This window comes from Apodemus sylvaticus, chromosome 8 (assembly GCF_947179515.1).
Source record: "Apodemus sylvaticus chromosome 8, mApoSyl1.1, whole genome shotgun sequence".
Taxonomy (NCBI): Eukaryota; Metazoa; Chordata; class Mammalia; order Rodentia; family Muridae; genus Apodemus; species Apodemus sylvaticus.
In genome coordinates, this window is record NC_067479.1 from 48088455 (window position 1) to 48105553 (window position 17099).

Here is a 17099-nt window from a genome sequence, read left to right on the forward strand (position 1 = left end):
TCCCAGCCAGCCCCAGCACGCTTAGACTTCCCTTCAACAAGCTTTGAAGGCCCTGCTTGGATCTAGTGTCTGCTTCTTCCATCTGTGGTGGAGGTGGAGGGAGATGGAGGCCCTGCCTGCGGAACGAACAACTTCAAAGTTGAGAGAAATAGGGGCCTTATGTTTTTTCATAGGAGGGAAGTAGAAAAAGATGTTGTGGATGGAGGTCCCAGATGGTTTAGATGGCTTAGGCCCTCCCTCAGAAGTTCAATGCTTTGAGGGCCTTCACTGACGTCAGAGCGCCAATAAGTCCGAGTAATAATGGCGTTTGGGCGTCTCTCGGGGAGGCAGAGCTTTGGAGTTGTTCTCCAAGACTGGCCGACCACTGACCTGTTTCTCATCCCTTACTGTCTTTGGCTGGATTCATGCTGTGAAGATTTCAGAGTTGTGCTAGCCAGGTTCCTTCTCCTGGCTGCACGCTGGGCTTTAAGGCTGGGCCAAAGGATCCCATAGACGAAGCCCAAGTGTACGTCCCACATCTCAGCCCTGAATGCATCACTACTTGATCCTCTGCTTTTGTTTTTGCATCAGGTGACTGTAAAATGAGGGGTTGAGAGCAGTCTCTGAGGTCCTGTGGCTCTCAAGTGACATAGCCTGTGGTTGGACTAGGGATATAGCAGAGAAATCTTTGGAGTCAGAAGCAACAAGGCCCACACATTCTAGAGACTGACAATACGACTCCTGGCCACAGAACAGGATAAAGAGGGAGAGGATACTATGCTGGGATCTTTGCTCCCTGCTGCTCAGGTCTCAGCAACCCCCACACACTGTCTTCACTCCTCACCACCGCTCTCTCCTCTGGTGGAAGGCCCTGGGTGAGAAGATGCCACCAGGTCACACCAATGTGGCTCAGCCTTGAAGAGCCCAGCACCCTAAATCTTCCTGAAGAGCACTCCCCCTTCTTAGAGGTGAAAGCGGTAGCCTCCTTCTGGTGTTCCAGATTCTGGTGGTCGGACCATTCAGTAGACAGAGAGGAACAGAAGGGAAACAGCAAGAGCACTGTTCTAGGATAGAATAAGCTGCGTTGGTGGTGACATCAGAAGCTGATATGGACATGTCACCAACAGCCCTGAGTGGGTATGCTGGCTCGTGAGCTCCTCCACTGTACTAGGACCAAGTCTCACATTTTGAGGTTACAGAATCTATGCCTACCCCTACTTTAATGGAAGGCATGGCATGTCATGTGACAGAACACTGTTTGGAAAGATGAGACTATTGACCAAGATCCTTATACTCAAGGGAGTGCATGGCATTCATGTCCCTCAACCTCCGACGAATCTCTTCAGTTTACCACACATGTGATTAGTGCGAGGAGGTCTCCGGGAAGTCTTAGGATCCTCAGACAGAGCCCTAAGTGAAGAAACGAATTCTGGAGCCATAGTTTGAATATTTGTCAGTGTTGGTGGTTAGACATTACCCTGGGCTTGTGTGTGAGTCACTCTGAGTGTCTTTATCAAGAGCCGCTTGAGGAACCACTGAGGAGTTCCCAGGGACTCGGGGTTTGAGTCATCCGGTGTCAGCCCCAGGTGACGATTCCGTCCAGTTTCAGGCAGAGTGCAGCAAACAGAGCAAACAAGACACAACCTATCCTGTGAGATGCTTTGGTGACGTTTCAACTTCTCTCTTTGTTTTCCTTCCATGAAGTGAGCAACTGGAGAGCTGCAGGCTCTGCAGAGCCCTGGGGAAGACAGCTGGGTTTGCCCTGGGCCGAGATGGAAGCAGGCACATACGTCCACAGAGAGACTTTATAGTCAGGGCAGCCGGAGGGGCAGCCAACTTCTGGAGCTCTGCAAAGGAAAGCTGGGAGTATCAGGTGTCATAGCTCAGCGGGAGGCCATTGTGTCCACACTGTCCGAGGGCCAGGGAGGCTAGATACTGGAGATACTTCTAAGAACCAAAGATATGAAGGCCTAAAGGAATTCCCTCCTAGCTGAGAAAATACAAAACCAGTCAGAGTTTCTAGCTGCAGGCAAAAACAAGGGATCACATAGCTAAGGGAACAGGGCTGCTCACAGGGTCCCAGGGACACTCTGTGCCTTTCTGGAAGTTGCACAACCCGGGGTGGGAGGGTGGGTTGGGGTGGGGGGAGGTGGGGGAGAAGGTCCTTGCCCCTTATACCAAAGCCACATGTCGAGGAGACCTTTCCTCAGGTGTGGGAGGGAGTGGGGGATGGGTGTGGAGGAAGGGTGCTTCTTGTTAGGGGCAGAGGCAGTTTACCCACTCCCCGGCAAAGAGTCCAGAGAAGCCAAGAGATGCAGGGTAACTAATTGTGTTTATCTAAGATATAAAATGGAGGATATGTGATGCAGGAAGTGATGATTGCATGCACACATGCACTACAAAGTGATTGCTGCAATCAAATCAGTTAACCCACCTGCCTTAGTGCATGTTTTAATGCTACCATGTTAGGTATCATTAAAACATGCACTAAGAAGCCAGGTGTGGTGTCACAAGCCTTTAAATCCAGCACTCAGAAGGTAGAGACAGGTGGATCCTCAAGATCACTACTTAGCAAGTTTCTAGGACAGAGCTACATAGAGAGGCTCAAATAGAGCCTGTCTAAAAAAACCAAAGCCAAACCAAAACAATAAACAACAACAAAAGAAAAACCAACCAAAAAAAAACCCCAAAATGAATAAAACACACATTGAGGCATACTTAATCAATATGGTGGTGCTGGTTTGTTTTTGTAAACTGGACACAAACGGGAGTCATCTGGGAAGAGGGATCATCAGCTAAGGAATTACTCCATCAGATGGTCCTATAAGCACATCTGTGGGGCATTTTCTTGATTAGTGATTGGCGTGGGAGGGCCCAGCCCACTGTGGGCGGTGCCAACCCTAGGCAGGTGGTCCTGGGTGGGATATGAAAGCAAGCTGAGCGGGTTGTGGGGGAAGATGCCACAACCTGAAGGTGGTCTCTGCCTCAAGCCCCACCCCTGGGCTCCTCTTCTTGCTTCTCTAGATGGACTAGAATGTGGAAGTGTGAGCCGAATCAGCCCTTTCCTCCTCCAGGTTGGTTCTGGTCACGGTGTTCTTATCACAGCGATGATGTCAAACTGGGACAGTGTGGAGTATTGCTGGGATGGTCCTGACCATGCGGTGGTAGAACTTTGGGCCAAAAATGCCTAGAGCTTATTGAGTGGCCGTGGGAGCTTGGGTGATACAAATGTATAAGAATGAGAGAGCTGGGTGGTGGTGGCGCATGCCTTTAATCCCGGCACTCAGGACGTAGAGACAGGTAGATCTTTGTGAGTTTAAAGCCAGCCTGGTCTACAGAGTGAGTTTCAGGACAGCAAAAGCTACACAGAGAAACTCTGTCTCAAAAAAAAAAAAATGGGGGAGAAATGCAGATGGTGGATTCCTGGCTTGTGAAGAGTCAGGGGGAAGCAAAGGCTCTATTGGAGCCCTGCGTGTGATATGTGAATTAAGAATCATTGGGAGTGAAATGTGTGCTTCCTCGGGACACTAGATGCCAATCATCTGGGACTGAAGGACCAGCTCTGATTCATAAGAGGCCCAATCACTGAGGTGAAATCTTCTGAGAAGTGTTTCCTCAGGGTCAGCACACAGAAGCTGTGGATGGCCAAGGCTGTACATCTGGAAGGCAGTAGAACTTGGCAAATAGGGTATAAAATCTCCCACATGGTGCTGGTTTTGAAGGCATGAAGGATTCCTGGCGAGCAACTGAGACTTGGCACTGTGAAAGTCCAGGAGAGGCTGTCGGAGAAGGTGCAGCTTCAGTTGCAGTAGAAACTGCAGGATACTGGGAATGCTAGGATAGTGGGATATCTGCCAAGGACAGAGCAGATGTGCAGTAGGCTGACCTAAGCCTGGAAGACAAGTTGTGTGTGCCGCAGACAGCAGAAGGGGCTGCCTAAATACTTTAGAGTCCAGAAGAAGCTAAGTCCAGACACTGGACAATGAATTATTTACACTATTGGGTTTTGGGTTTAGTTTGATCTGATTAGAGCTATAGCCTGCCTCTTCCCTCTTGGGATAAGAATTTCTTGTTTTTTCACGGGCACCCACGAAGTTAAGAGTTTAACATTTTAAAGAGATATTGAACTTTAAAATCGAACTGTAGTTTATAGTGTGCTATTAATATTAATGTGATCTTGGAAACGAACAAAAGGGGAAAGTTTGTGATTTAATAGTAATGTGTTTGTGTGTCAAGTTGACAAAGGGTCGGTCCATTGGGCAGGTTAGTTTTTGTCACAGGCTAGAGACTCCTGGGAAAGGGAATTGGTCTTCATCAAGTTGCCCTGGAGGCAAGTCTGTGGTGCATTTTCTTAATTAATGATTGCTGTGGAGGGCAAATCCCACTGTAGGAGTTGCCTGCCCTGAGCAGGTGTTCTGATTTGTGGGGGGAAAAAAAAGCCAAACCGAACAAGCAATGGGGAGCAGGCCAGGACAGTGCTGCTCCATGGTCTCCACAGCCGTTCCTGCCGCCGGGTTCCCACTTGCGTACAAGGCCTGGCTCCCACTGATGATGGGTTGTGGTGTAGACGTGTGAGCCGAGTAAACCCTTTCCTCTTTCCAAGTTGTTTTCGGTCATGGTGTCATAGCATAGCCCAGTGAAAGAAAATGGAGGGAGCTAGTCGGAGGAGATGCTCTGATGCCTTCCTGTGCCAGCATCACAAAGCCTCAGGTGTTCAGCAGGTTTAACAAAACCAGAATGGAGCAGGTGAAACGCCAGAGTAATTTTACTAAAGGAAGGGGAACTTAAGATGCCCGTGTATGAAGTATAGGTGGCACGGGGTTTTCCTTTTAGCCTACCCCCCCCCATTCCCCTTGCTTCCCAACTCCTTCATCTTGTATTCTGTACTCTGTCCAGGTTGGCGGAGGGGTGGGGTGGGGTGAAAAGGGTCTGCACTTTGGAAGCAAGTACACTTGGGTGTGAGTCCCAGCTGCATCGATCATCAGCCCAGTGAGTGAGTGAGTGAGTGACCTCTCTTTCTCATCTGTAATATAAGGATGATGATAGTTTGCTCATAAGGTTGTGACAAAGACCTAATACTGCAGTGGATGTAACAGGTTGGTTAGCTTCTCCTTTTACTTAGAATCACACTGATATTACGGAAAAACATAAAAGTGACATGTTTTTAATTGTTAGAAGAAGGGCACTGTTATCTGATCAAAATAATTGGGCAAGTCACTGAACGGGGGTAGATAGAGTTGGTCCGGCATAGAAGAGGACTCCAGCTCTTCTTTATTTCTTCAAAGTCTCATTTATTTTCATCATTAGTGTTTTGGGGGACTTTTGTTTAGTTTTGTTTGTTTTGAAACATTGTTTCTCTGTGTAGCCCTGGCTGACCTGGAACTCAGCGATTCCAACTGCCTCTGCCTCCCAAGTGCTAGGATTCAAAGTCTATGCCACTATGCCCGGCTTGTAGTCGCCTTTCTTGAAGATTATTTTCATTTCTTCTATCCTGTGTTGGCTCTAGGAACTTGGATTTTCTTTCTTTTTTGTTGGATTCAGCACAATTCCATGGAAACTCTTGTTGTACTGCCTAGCCTTTGGTCTTGGTAAATGACATTGGTTAGCCACTTCTTGAAACACAAGAGTTGTTTCCATGACAACTCCGTGTCTGCTGTCTTCCACCTTCCTCTGGCTTCCCACTCTGTCAGCGGGGCTGCCTCCTCTTCTTTGCCTAATCCCTGAACGTTTCTGTCCTACTGTACACTTCCATGCACTCTGACTCCTCCTGGTCCTCTCCCAAGTCTGTTAGTCATTCTCATGTCCTTGGACACCATCTGTGTTCTGAAGGCCTCTACATTTTTGTCTCCAGCGTAGGTCTGTCCTTGGAGTTCCAGACTTGCATGCACAGTTGCATAAAACAAAATCATTCTGATTCTTTCATTTTCGTCCCTCCCTGATTCTCCCTCCTTCCCATGTGGGAAGACTGCTATTTATTTACAAGCTAGGGAACAGGACTGCACTAGAAAAAGATCTGTTAGCACTGTGATCTTGCACTTCCAAGTCCAAGAATTTTGAGAAATATATGTTGGGTGTTTAAGCCAGGCCCTTTAAAATGATTTTACTGGAGAAATATTTTCTTAACCACAGATATATGGGAATATAAAATAGGTATACAAATAAAATACTTACTGATAATATAAAGTTTATTTTTAAAATCTTTCATATACATATGTGTTTGCCACTTATTAAAGATTAAAGAGAATTTGCAGACTGAGATTGATGTGCTCATTTCTACATAGAGATGAAATCTTGGCAAATGCTTTATATTGCAGGACATAGAGCACTGTCAATAAGTTTTTCAGAACTGACTGATATTTTGATTTTATAAGTTTGAATGCCAAGAATGTCATTTTGCCTAAATATATAAAACAAAATGGTAGAAGTATGTTTAGAACCATTTCAGAAATCATTGAGAATTCTCTCCTAATCCCAAGCCTAAATTCAATGAGTGATTAAAAAAAAAACAAAAACAAAAAAAAAAAAACTCAAGCCAAGCATTCAAACAGCAACTTTTAAAATCAAATGTTTTAACACAGTATAATGATATCTTCCATGTTGTAATCCAACCATTATGTTTTTATTAAACAGCTTGTAGACATAACACACCACAGCTCGTGGTATAAAAGTCTCAACTTTGAGGCAGCAGCAGGAAGTGTGCTCACTGGTGCTGTGCGACTGTGGGCAACGTGGGCACATGGCAGCGTGTTCTGAAACACGGCTGCTGTGCAGTCACGTGATACCCAGGGTGAGCGCTGCTGGAAGCACCCAGGCCCCTTACACAACTGATTTTGAACTGAGTTTCGTTTGGCCATGCATTCAGAAGCCTTGTAGTGTTTCCAAGGGTTTGCAATCCCTCCCCCACATTCGGTTATGTGGCCCTACACGGCTGGTGACACAGTTTGAGAAGGTGTAGTTTAAGCCACTGGGTCTAGGGTCATATGTTATAGCAGTTCACACAGATTAAGACAAAGACCTTACCCCTCTCAACTTCCTCTGTGAATGAACTCTAGGTGGAACCAGTATTTAACCTTATAAAATAAAACCAGGAAAGTGTCTGATTTCTGAGAACTTAACATGTATCAGCAAAGAAGTATGTCTTTTTCAGTTTCTTAAAAGGTCTTTATTTTAGGTGTTTGGTGTTTTGCTTGCCTGTAGTATATGACATATACACATCTGGTGCCTGAGGATGGCACAGCAGAGAAGGTATTAGTTTCCCTGGAACTGGAGTTAGACAGTTGTGAGCCATCACATGGGTCTGGGAATCAAGTCAGGATCTTCGGGAAGAGCAGCCAGAGATCTTAACTGCTGAGCCTTCTCTCTAGCCCAAGAAAAATAGTCTAAGCAATACAAAACATTCTAGAACAGCGGTTCTTAATTGGTGGGCAGAGACCACTGGGAATGTGAGCTCCCTTTACAGGAGCTGCCTGAGACCAAAGGAAAACACAGGTATTTATATTATGATTCATAATGGTAGCAAAATTGCAGTTGGGAAGTACTGATGAAATAGTTTGACGGTTGGGGTCACCACACAATGAAGAACTGTATTAAAAGGCTGAAGCATAAGGAAGTTGAGAAGCACTGCTGTGGAAAAAAAGTCCAACAAAGTAAATCTGCATAGCAACTAGATCAAAAAACAACAACAAAAACAAAAAAAAAACCTCCTTTACTATAAACAAGGTCAACAGAGTAACAAACTAGGAAAAATATTTGCCAAAAATGTTGATTACAAAAATATATTCTTTTACGTTAATTAAAAAAAGATTATTCATGGAAAACAAAAACAACAACAACAACAAAACCCAAGGGGCTGGACTGATGCCTCAGTGTTCAGTAGCACTTGCTACTTTTGCAGAGGATCTTGATTTGGTTCCTGACACCAGTGAGGCGGCTCACAACTGCTGTAACTTCAGTTCACAGGAGCAGCTGTCTGGTCTCTGGGGGCCCAGGCACTCACATAGTGCAATATGTCAATGTGGACAGCCACCCCTGTATATAAAATCAAAGCAACGCTTTAGAAGAATAAGTGAGGGATAGATAGTCCACTGGAAAATAATCTAACCAATTCTTAAGGCCCTAATTCTCAACCCCACCCAGACCTTCGACCCTGGCCAGGCCCCTGGGGAGCTTGGAGCCTCTTCCTGCTGCTCGAGGAGGGGAGTGGGGTTTCCTGTGTGGTGTATGCTCTACATCTTTAGTGAGCTGACATAAAAGACACTCAATGTAGCTGAACAAACTGGAAAAACTTGCAATGTAAATGGTAAGATTTTGTAATATGAAGATAATTATTCAGTATCAGAGCAGGAGCACAAAAATCAGGAAAACCATTATCAGTTTCATCCCCTTCCGACTAACAGTGATTCCATCTTGTGGGGAGATGTGAACTGTGGTCTGCAGTATAAGAGAAAGCAGTGAGTGCTGTACGGGGATTTTCCACAGCAGGCCTGTTGCCCAGTCTTCTGCCTACTAGGGATGGGCTGAAGGGGTGGGCATGGTGGGGAAAGTGCAGGGACAGCCAGCAGGACTGCCACCTTCTCATGGTTCAGCCTACCCACCAATGCTGGTCAATTGTCTCCAGATCGTCCTGAGTGATGTCACCAGGTCTTTACGAGGTGATCTGGATTTGGGTGACAGCTTATGGGATGCATCCTGGAAACTGCCCTGCCCGTCCCTGCTTGGCACTCGTTTTTTGGTTGGTTTATTGTTGCTGTTGGGCCAACTCCTCTCTCAGGTGGACAGGCCTGAGATGCCATCGAGGTCTCTCTGCTGGGAAAGGGTCTCTTCCCTCTTGCTGCTCCGGACTTTGCAGAAGGATGTGCAGTGTAGGACCCCTGAGCCAGTGTGGGTGTCCGGGCTGAGTGGGAGAGCAGCAGGCCTGACCTGTCACACGAAGCTGTGAAGCTGTGGAGAGCAAGGGTCCCGTAGCATGCCCCCCTCCGCTCAAAGCACCAGTGGGATGGCCAGCGTCACATTTCACGTCTGGACAGGCAGCATCAGGTTACTCGCTTCTGTGAGTTGCAGGGTTGCCTTTGAGTCTTGCTTTAGAGGGGTCGGCCCAAGGTCATTGGCTCTGCTACGGCCTCTAAGTCGGAGCTTCAGGAGGTGCTCACCTCCAGAGAGAAGCCCTCCCCTCCAGAGCTGAACATCCAAAAACCAAACCAAACCAAACAATAACAACAACAACAAAAAAAGATACTGAGGCTAAATACACAATATTGTTTTGCATTTAAATTTGTTTTTTAAATTTTTGTATAGCAGGATATTTGATATCTTATAAAACTTGTTCTGGCTGCCGTCTAGACCTCTCAGCTCTCACAGACAGCAAAGCGCCCGGACTGAAGCACGCCTCTGAGATGCAGACCAGCTCGGCAGCTTGCTTCTCCTGTCTCTGGCCCGTATAACCCTCGCAGGCACTATCTTCCGCCATAATCAACCCAGGAGCCTAGGGGCTGGAAGTGTGTGGACATTATTTCAACTAGCCCTATTCGGGCACCTTGCTTTTCCCCAGGAGATTTAAAAAAAAAATCACAGATTGTACTGGCTGGTTTTGTGTGTCAACTTGACACAGGCTGGAGTTATCACAGAGAAAGGAGCTTTAGTTGGGGAAGTGCCTCCATGAGATCCAGCTGTGGGGAATTTTCTGACCCATTTAGTGACCAAGTGGGGAGGGCCCCTTGTGGGTGGTACCACCTTTGGGCTGGTGCTCTTGGGTTCTATAAGAGAGCAGGCTGAGCAAGCCAGTAAGAAACATCCCTCCATGGCCTCTGCATCAGCTCCTGCTTCCTGACCTGCTTGAGATCCAGTCCTGACTTCCTTTAGTGATGAACTGCAACATGGAAGTGTAAGCTTAATAAACCCTTTCCTCCCCAACTTGCTTCTTGGTCATGATGTTTGTGCAGGAATAGAAACCCTGACTAAGTCAAATTGGTACCAGCGTAGTGGGGTATTCCTGTGACAACCTGACCATGTTTTGGGGAGGACTGTGGAAGGACTTTGGAACTTTGAGCTAGAAAAGGTGTGGAAAGTTCTGTAGGAGCTTGGAAGAAAATGTTACGAACAGTGCAGAAGATGGAGGCCTGGCTTGTGACATTTCAGAGGGAAGATTAAAGACTCTTAAAGTGCCCATGTTTTGATTATGAAGATTCTGTGGTTTTGGTTAGCTGGGGCTGAAGAATCAGCTGTAAGTAACAAGATACCAGAACCACTAAAGCAAACCTTTGTGTTACTGGGACTATTGATGCTGGTTAGCTGGAGCTAAGAAATTAGTGGTGATTAAGAAGAGACCAGCATCGCTGAGATGAAATCTTCTTGGAAGTATTTTCTGAGAGCACAGAGAGTGTGTTCCAGAGATAGCCACAGTTGTATTTTGTGCTGTGGCTGGACTTGGTACTGTGTAAGAGTCACCCAGATGGTACTGGTTTTGAAGGCATGAAGGGGTCATGAAGAGCAGCTGAGGCTCTTGGCACAGTGAGAGGCCACGGAAGGCCATTGGTGAAGGTGCAGCCTCAGTTGCAATTGATGGCCCAGGACTTGAAGGGGTCATGCATAGGAGCAGAGGCTTGTCACCCTGAAGAGAGCCTATGAGAGGCTATTGGTGAAGCCTAATTACAGTGGAAGATAGCAGCATTTTGGAGATGCCAGTACCATGCGATGACCACCAAGAACAGCAGCAGCAGTGGAGTACAGGCAGCTGAAGCCTAGAAGACAAACTGTGTGCTACAAAGGGCAGAGTTGGAGAAGTGACCCAAGCCCTTGGTGGAGCCTGGAAGATTGTGAGTTGGATCCCAGACATTGAACCATTGGAGTTTAAGTTTTACTTTTGGTTGTGACTGTGCCCTGATATGTTTCCCTCTTGAAGGAAGAAAGTATTTTAGTGGAGCCCACAGTTAAAAGACTTTGAATTTTAAAGATAATGGACATTTTAAGGTGAATGAACTTTTAATATGTAAAGACTGTGGGACTTTTAAAGTAATTTAGATCTTGGGGATGAATAAGAAAGTAAGGGTTGAGGCTTAATAGTGATGTGTTTGTGTGTCAAGTTGACAAGGGGTCAATTGTACTGGCTAGTTTTGTGTGTCAACGTGACACAGGCTGGAGTTATCACAGAGAAAGGAGCTTCAGTTGGGGAAGTGCCTCCATGAGATCCAGCTGTGGGGCATTTTCTCAATTAGTGATCAAGGGGGAGGGCCCCTTGTGGGTGGTACCACCTTTGGGCTGGTGCTCTTGGGTTCTATAAGAGAGCAGGCTGAACAAGCCAGGAGAAGCAAGCCAGTAAGAAACATCCCTCCATGGCCTCTGCATCAGCTCCTGCTTCCTGACCTGCTTGAGTTCTAGTCCTGACTTCCTTTAGTGATGAACCCTTTCCTCCCCAACTTGCTTCTTGGTCATGATGTTTGTGCAGGAATAGAAACCCTAAGACACAGGTCAAGTCCATTCCCAACTCTGGATTTTTTTTTTAATCATCTGCTCTCTCCTTTTCCTGTGGCTCACTGAAGCTGGGGCCTGTAAGGAACTGGAGTTTCCCAGAGTCTCCCCTGCCATCCCTGAGTGTGGGGCACCTAAGGGAGCCCGGAGTGCGGTGGCTGAACTCTATGCAGTGTTCTCCTTAGTCCACAGCTGCTGCTCTCCTGAGGCAGCCTGGGTTTCTCTCCAGCCCCCAGTTTGCAGGGCGACTGATTCCTGACCCACGTCCTACCTTAGGAACCTGTTCCCCCACTGTAAGGTGCTGGTTATGTTTTTGTGTTGATCTATCTGACAGGCAAGCAAAATTCTGTCATAAATTCAAACCCCTTCTTGGCTTGACTTGATGGTAAGTCCCACTTTCAGAGCTGAGAGGAAATGCTTGAGTGCGGACAGACAATCATCTTGTCAGAGTAGCTTTGGCCTAAGCAGAGTTCTATTTGAGGAGGACTGATTTGTCTTTTGGCTCCTGGATAGTCACGAAAGACAGGTGGGGGAGGGGACGGGACATAATTGCTTTTGGGATTACAACAAGGAACCTAGTGTATGATCCTGATTCTTCGCTTCTTTTGAGATCTGGTCCCCCATCTGTATTTTTGGGCTGGCTGGCAAGCAAAGGAGGAGAGTTTGAGGCAGAGGGGAAGGTTCTCAGCACAGATCTCAAAACATACCTGGCTGAAGCACTTCCCTGCACTTACGATAGAGTGGCAGAAAGGCCACTGGTGCCAGCTGGACCTCATGGCTCCCAGGGGATGGGCAAGAGGGGTGGGTAGCAGCAGCAGGGCACGCTCTCCTTTTGGATTCTTTCAAACTTTCATTCTTCTCATGGTATTACCTCTTCTTCCTCCTCCTCCTCTTTCTCTTCCTCCTCCTCCTCCTCTTCCTCCTCCTCTTCCTCCTCCTCTTCTTCCTCCTCTTCTTCCTCCTCTTCTTCCTCCTCTTCCTCCTCCTCCTCTTCTTCTTCCTCCTCTTCTTCTTCCTCCTCTTCCTCCTCCTCTTCCTCCTCCTCTTCCTCTTTCTCCTCTTTTTCCTCCTCCTCTTCTTCTTCCTCCTCTTCTTCTTTCTCCTCTTCCTCTTCTTTTTTTTTTTATTATAAGTAAGTACACTATAGCTGTCCTCAGACACACCAGAAGAGGGCATCAGATCCCATTACAGGTGGTTGTGAGCCACCAGGTGGTTGCTGGGGTTTGAACTCAGGACCTCTGGAAGAGCAGTTAATGCTCTTAACTGCTGAGCCATCTCTCTATTCTCGCCCCCCCCCCAGAAGCTTCTTTTAACTGATCCGAGTATTGAGACTAAGTGTTAGCACTCAGCCCTAAACAGACATCCACGTCAAGCCCTCCCACCCAAGAAGCAGGGACACTCTGAGAGAGGGGACAAAAAGAATTTAAGAGCCAGAAGATAGGTCTCAGAAAGATGTTTTCTGCACATGAAATTGTCTTCGGACTCATGAACTCACAGAAGCTGGATCTACACCCTTTCTGTCTGTCACTAGAACAGAACAGGCTTCTAGGTGACACCAAACATACATGACAGAGCAAAGTATAGTCAGATAAAATGGAAACCCTCATGTTAAAGTCGGAGAAGCCACACCCTGCTTCTTCTCTTTCCTCTCTCCTCCTGCCTCCTCTGCCACAGGCCCGGCTCCCTGAGCTCTGAGGGGAAGGGCTTGATGGAGACATCTTGTTTAGATCTGTGTTCCAAGATGTGTCTCTCTACATAGTGTCTGGCTGTGGGTCTCTGCATCTGTTCCTATCTGCTGCAGGAGGAGGCCTCTCTAAAGAGGCCGACTGAGGCACTGATCTATGAGTGTAGCAGAATGACATTAGGAGGTTTTCTTTTAACCCCCCCCCCCCCCCAGTATTTGGTTTAACCCTAATTCTCTGGGCTATCTAATCTCTGGTTCTTGCCAACCAAGCAGTGTTAGACGTGGGTTCCATCTCCTGGGCCTCAAGTGAAATCAGACATCAGTTGGCTCCTCCCATGTATCTGTGGCAACATTGCCCCTGGCATATTTTGCAGTCAGGACAGATTATATAGACCAAAGGTTTTGTGGTTGGATGGGTGTTTGCTTTGTTTCCTTTGGTAGTCTACAGAGTGCGTTCTGTGTCATAGACGCTAGAACGAGGGGGGAGGGGGAAGGTTCTTTGTAGATGTCAGTTCATCCTCTCCACGTTCAGAGAGTTGTGTGGGTGTTATATTCGGCAAAGGAGCTTGCTATTAGTTTGTGGAGAGCAACCGATGGTCTTGGCAACAACCTGGGTTGTTTCGGGGTTTCCATGGGACCCTTTCCTCTGACAGCACAATTGGATGAAATTGTGTTCTGGGGCTGGACAGTGAGTTTGGTAGAAAAAAGATGAGCAGTAAGGGTTTCATGTCCCTCATTATTCAGAGGCCTCCTTAGGATCCCTTCGTATGCTGCATGACGTTTCTACTGCACTAGTTTGTATATCGCCACCCAGGGTTCAATTCTCCCTGTCTCTCCCCTCATTCCTTCCCTCACCCCACACCCCACCGGATTCTCCCATTCTTAGCCCTTCCACCCCCCCCCCCCAGTCCACCCATAAAATCCATTTCCCCTTTCCCAGGAGATCCACATGTCCCACCTCCTAGTTCCTCTCTCTCTCTGCCTCTCTAGGTCTATAGATTGAAGGTTGGTTATCATTTATTTAATGGCTAATATCTAGATATAAGTGACAATATACCATATTTATCTTTCTAGGTCTGGCATACCTCAGGATGATTTTTTCCCCCTAGTTTCATCCATTTACCTGCAAATTTCATGATGTACACATGTATTTTTGTTGTTGTTGGTGGTGGTGTTTTTAAAGAAAAAAAACAGGCCCTTGTTTGGGTGTGGGGAGCAGTCCAATCGGCAGCTTCTGAAGCAACATTCTGGAAGCAGGAGGAACCTTCTCCGGCAGACTGTTCTCTGTTCTCATGTTGTCTTCTGAGGCACTCCCACTGTGTCGCTCTGACTGGCCTCCACCTTGGTGACCTCGCCCTAGCTTCGCCAGGCCTGGGAGTACAGGAGTGCTTCCCTGTGTCCCCTTCCTGACTGCAGGAAAGTCTTCTCTCCAGACCTTTGTGGTCTCAAAGCCTCACAGGTACCTCCAGAGGGTGGAATGGAGTATCCCAGGTCAAGCCTCTCCATCTACTGAGGGAAGCTGTGGACTGGGCCACCCCTGACCGCCACCGCTGTAGCACACAGGGCTGTTTATCTCCAGCCCATGTGAATGTTCACATTTACATTTTTGCAAAGCTGAAAATAACAATAACGTAAACCCGCCTCAGTCGTTCTGCCCCCGTGTGAGGAGGGCAAACACCCCCAGGCCAGCTGGAACAAAGCCCCTCTGTTAGGAGATGCAGCTTTCCGAGTCTAGAGTCTTGGAGGTACTGGAAGGGCCAGCTCAGTAGGGGGCCTGGACCAGCCCCTCTGGGTGGCCCCTCCCCACCCATGCTTACATCATGGGAGAGAGTGGGGGAGGGCAGCTCCTGTGGCCCTGCTGGGCACTGGGTCTGGGGGTTGGGGTGGTGTCCATGTGGGAACCCAGGGCCCCAAATACTTTCCCTGTGCCCGAGGGCTGGCACATCTGACCCTGGTCCCTGGCACCCAGGTCAGGGGCAGCCCTAAAGACCGGCTGTTCCCACAGCCTCTCAGAACAGGCTCCCTTTCATTCAGGAAACCCAAAGGTTAGAATTTCTACTCTTGTCTCAAGGAGGTTCAGGCTGCCATGCCATCCCTCCCTTGACTTTGTTCTTGTCCCTCTGTCCCTCTGTCCCTCTGTCCATCTGTCCATCACCTCTCCATCAATTCCTCCTTCCCACTCCCCTCCCTCCTTCCCGCTCTCCCTCCCTCCTCCCTCCCTTAAGCCTACTGTAAAGAACTTGGCATATAAAGCCCACGAACTTCTATACTGTTATAAAAGTCACTCAGAAACCCTGGGGCTTCATATTGGGTTCACACTTTCGCTGTCAAATACTTTTATGCACTTCCCCACCACAAAACCACACACCATCGATGTTGTTAAAACCAGAACAACTAGCTTCACAGGGTCTCCCATTCCTCACCTGCCCATCATTTGCGTTCTGTCCCTCCAGAGCACCTGAGTTACTGTTCTCCTTTCTACACAGTACACTGTACACATGAGCACACTCGTCCAAAGGTATACACAGATATATTGTAGGCTAGAGGGAGAATGCATTTTCCCCTTTTTATGATTATGTAATCATGTTTAATGATATGTGTTCTAAGTCCATCCATTGTTTTGGAAACTTTGTGATGTCATTTTTCTTCACAGCTGAATAGTATTCCATTTTGTGTATGATTTTCATAATGATTTTCATTATCTGTTCACACAGGTAACGTTGGTGGACAACTAGGTCGGTTTCATTTTCTTGTTATAGGTGGATAACAGATTAAGGAACTCTGGAGTTCCCTGGCATATGCTCATGGGGGAAATAGTTGGGTTGTATGGTAGTTCTATTTTAAAGGCTTTGAGGAAGCTCCAAACTAATTTCCACAATGACTGTATTTTTACCTCACTAATAGTAAAAAGGGTTTTTTTTCTCCATATCCTCTTCAACATTTGCAGTCAGATTTCTTGATAATAGCCATTCTCACTGCACTGAGACAATATCTCAAAATAGTTTTAATTTGCATTTTTCTGATGGTTAGGGATGTGCAAAACTTAAAATATTAAGATTTGTTTGTGTGTATGAACCTTTTGCCTGCGTCCCCCTGAGAAGCCCTGAAGGCTGCAGACACCCCTCCTCACCCTGCCCTACTTCCTCATTTGCCTGGTGGTTCTCAGTCGAGTACCCAACGGTCCTGCACTTTGTTTTCTAGAGTGACATTTGCTTGCACGGTTCCCTTGTGCTAGAGCTAGAGATAACAGTGAGTGACTCCCCAGCTGGCCCTGTGGCTCCACCTTCTCTCCCAGGAATCCAGGTACGAAGGTGCCCATCTCTGTAGCAACTTGGGCCAGTCCGTCATCCTCCTGAAGATCATTAATTACCCTGGGGACCTTCCCCAGGCCAGCAACTGAGGGTTCGGAGGTAGCACCCCGATTTCCTACTGGAGAGCAGAACAAACAAGTGTTACTCTGTAAAGGACTGCAGGGAGTTGGTCTTCTCTGCCAGGTGAAGACTTTAAGTCTTTTAAAGGCAGGAACAAAATTTCAAGCACAAAAGGTAGCACAGGGAAAATTTTAGATGCAGCACCAGAATCAACTGATGAAAATATGCTGTCATTGAAGATGAAGATGCACACGTGCACATTCACACACACGTGCACATTCACACACACACCGCGCATGTGCACATTCACATTCACACACACACACACACACACACACACATGCACATTCATACACACACACACACACACACCGCACATGTGCACATTCACACACACACACACACATGTGCACATATCCAGAGACATACATGTCCAGACACACACATGCACACATTCATATACACACGTGCACATTCACACACACACACACCCCGCATGTGCACATTCACACACACACACACACACACACACACTGAGAGAAAGCTCCCCTTGCATAGCAGAAGAAGAACTCAAGAAGCTAAAACCTGACTTCTCCTGAAGA